This window comes from Eublepharis macularius, chromosome 18, assembly GCF_028583425.1.
Source record: "Eublepharis macularius isolate TG4126 chromosome 18, MPM_Emac_v1.0, whole genome shotgun sequence".
NCBI classification, from domain to species: domain Eukaryota; kingdom Metazoa; phylum Chordata; class Lepidosauria; order Squamata; family Eublepharidae; genus Eublepharis; species Eublepharis macularius.
Window position 1 is genome coordinate 25126858 of NC_072807.1, and position 3686 is coordinate 25130543.

Sequence of the window (3686 nt, forward strand, 5' to 3'; positions counted from 1 at the left end):
TTTCTGTTCGAGTGATCCTATTTGTGTGATGGTGTGTCCACTGCCCACAGATGTATTTCTCGGTGCCCACATGCTTTTTACCTAAAAGAAAGAACCAGTCCTAACTTTTCCTCAGCTTACTGGAATACGAGTTGCTTCAGAAAAGCCCAGAAGGCATCACTTTGTGGGCTGTAGAAGGCTGGTATTTAGAGAGAGATGCTTCCATCTTAGGAAGAATCACGGGCTTGAAATCTCTTTGTATCCTGTTTTTTAAAAAACTAGAATCCCCTAACTGGCATTTGGAACATGCAGCAGAACAAATGAGAAGGTTTCCAAATATCACACATCATCATAACCTTTTCTGTTTGGATTCACTATATCCGTATGAATAGAGGCAAGTTTTTTGTTTGGGGATTTGATCAGTTACTATCCGAATGTGCATTCCTGTATAACACCTCAAGCGTTCCCCATCTATTGTGGTTAGGATCTGGGGGGGGGGGGAGGAGATGTGCCATTCTCACCCAGTGCCTCCATTCCTTAGAACATAATTTCCCCTGTGTTAGTTTAATCTCTGCCTATTCTGATTTTGTCCCGCATTTTGCCACATCTCCTTATTTTTAATTACTGCACCCAGCTGGAGAGGCCCACTAGCCAGAATTTTTTTTTCTTTACTACTTGGTCAGTTGCCAGAATTCAAGGAACCAAAGCCAAAACCCATTTAAACATCTGAACATACAAGCAGGTGCGCTGCCTCCTACTAAAGCAGATCTTTGGTCTGTCTAGGCCAGTCTTGTCTATGACCGGCAGCTCTCCGGGGTCTCAAACTGAGGTCTTGTGTATCACCTAGTACCTGTGTCTTTAACTGGTGATTCCATGGATAGAACCTGGGACCTTCTGTTTGCATGCTTTACCCACGCCCCCTCCCCATTTGTTCTTCCATTGAGCATGGATGCATCTGCTATCTTCCTGCCTGTGAACTGAGGCGGCAGATGGGAGGTGGCGGCTGCCTGCTTAGCTCCTTGACAGCTGGTTGGCATGAGGTGTACAGTTTGCCGTTCGAGGCTCCAAGTCCTGGAGGTGGCTGTCCCCACCGAGCTTTTGAGTGGGTTTGCCAGAGCTGCACATGGTAGGGGCTGGTCTCTCTGCCAGTGTGCAGGCGAATGAGCCAGCCCAGAGCAGTGCTTGATTCAAGTGACTGTGGATTGTCATAACATCTCTGAAGCTGCTGCCAGTCTTAGCTAGCAAGGGCAATGCCAACAGCCCCAGCAGTGGTCTTCAGACCCAGAAGCCACTTTTAACCCTTCGGTGGCAAGCAGCTACAGGCATGTGATGTCACAATCGCATGACAGAATGAGGGGGACGGGGCAACCTGAGTTACGAGGCCAGAAGCGTCAAAGCCAGGGCAATGCATAGCAGGCGAAGCAAACCAGAGACTAGAAGCAAGGTGTACCATAGCAAGAAACAACCCATGGAGGAATCTTTCCCCAAATGACCTTGCCTCACCATCTTGCTGTTCCTGCACATCCTTTCTGAAAAGAGAGGAGGATGTGGGGGGGGGGGGCTGCTTTAGTAGGGGGGGGCACAATGCATCCGAGGGTTGTCAGCAACCTATTGACCAAAGATAGGCTTGCCAACCTCCAGGTGGGGCCTGGATATCTTGCAGAATTACAACTCATCTCCAAAGTACAGAGATACGGTCTGCTGGAGAAAATAGCTTCTTTGTAGAGTAGCCTCTATGGCATTATACCTCACTGAAGTCCCTCCCCTCCTCAAATCCAACCCTCTCCAGGCTTCAACCCCCAAATCTCCAGAAACTTCCCAAACCAGAGTTGGCAACTCTAGCTGAAGACCACTGACCTACAGTATATCTAGCCTGTCACCACTTGGTCAGCCCTGGGGCTATTTCCCAAATCTCCTCACAAAGGTAATAACATTATTTAGCATTTGTATAGTGTTTCCCAGTCTCCTCTTCTACAACAGCCCTATAAGGTAGGTGTGTTTTATCCCCATACAATGGATATGTTGGGGGCGGGGGCCCTAAGGTCTAAGGCATTGTGAATTCATGATGTAACCCTCATGAGCTAGTTGGTTTACCTCACTATGGAGTCAGTGACTGGAGCTGAACATCTGAGGAAGAGGCTGGTTGCTGGGGGACTTGATAAAATTGTATGTGCTCACCTTGAATGAGGCAAGTGGAAATGTGTTGTATACAAAAATTAATGAGTAAAAGTGTAGGGGAGGGTGTTATATTTAGTTTGGTATTATTACTGGAATCATGTTAGTATTGCAGGGCTGTAATTTCTAATTTGAAGCCTGAAGCCTGAATTCCACTTTCTTCCTTTAATCAGGATTGTATCAAAAGACTCTGGCACTTGGTGGATCCTAAAAGTTGGTATTTACTCACCTCAAAATGTTACTAAGAAACAACTAGTTGCTTAAGTGAATTCAAAGACTGCTGTAAAAGAGCAAGATTTGGGTCCTGTAGCACCTTAAAGACCAATCAGATTTCCAGGGTATGAGTTGGAGTCAAAACTCTTTTTGTCTGATGATGAGAGCTTTGACTCTCAAAAGCTCATACCCTGGAAATCTAGTTAATCTTTAAGGTGCCGTTGGACCCAGATGTTGCTCTTCTACTGCAGACCAACATGGCTACCCACATGAAACTATTTGCTGCCAGTGTTCAGTTATAAAAATCTAGTTGTATTGTTTTGACTGTTGAAGGGTTCTGTCTTAAAAGAAATTTCTTCACTAACAATTGTCTTGCAAATTTGGTTCCTAACCAAGACCCAGAGAACCCATACTGAAAGAGGTTACAATGGCAGAGGTAAGGTTCACAGCAGGGATTATCCCAGCTTCCTAGCTCAGCTACTATAGGAGCTGTCTATGGTGCTCAATGCATGCTGTTGCGATATTGGTGTCCTTTTTATTTTTAAAAATCCTCTTTAAGAAGAGGGGAGCACTTTATCAATTCTCAGAGATACAATGACCTCGATTTCTTTTTTTCAAGAAGGTAGCCATGTTGGTCTGTAGCAGAAGAGCAAGATTTGGGTCCAGTAGCACCTTAGAGAACAATTAGATTTCCAAGGTATGAGCTTTTTTGTTCCTTTGAATAAAAGGAACTCTGTACATGCTCAGAACCACCCAGGCCAGACGTTTTTGAAGACCAGAAAGGACAACCCCATGCCTGAGCGTTCTTCTAATGGAAATAACAAACAAAATCTTTATCTGTTTGTTGTTACGGAGGAGCCAGTTTGGTGAGGTCAAAAAATCCCGCTAGAGGAGGAGATGTAATGAAGAGGGCGGGGCCGGAAGTCTCAGGTGAGGCAAGGCGGGCAAAAGGGGAGGAGCTACAGCCACTGCGGCCTCAAACGACCGCGCAGGCGCAATAGGTTCGGTGACCCTTTGAACGAGAGGGGAATCGGTTCCCGCCTCGCACCTGGATGACGTCAGAGCAGAGCGGTTGGTCCGTCCCTCGACGTTCCCGCGCGCCCCAGATGGTGCCGTTACCCCCGCGCCAACCTAGGGGGCGATAGAGGGCGCCAACTGGCATCACTCTATGGTCGAGAGGCGGGGAAGTGAATGAGAGGGGCGGCGCATGCGTACCCCTTCTCTCTTTACTCCCTACCCCCTTTGCTTCCTCCGCGATGAGGCGAGGGGTGGGTTTTAACCCGGAAGTGGAGCTTCTCTGAAGAGGCGGGGGGAAGAGG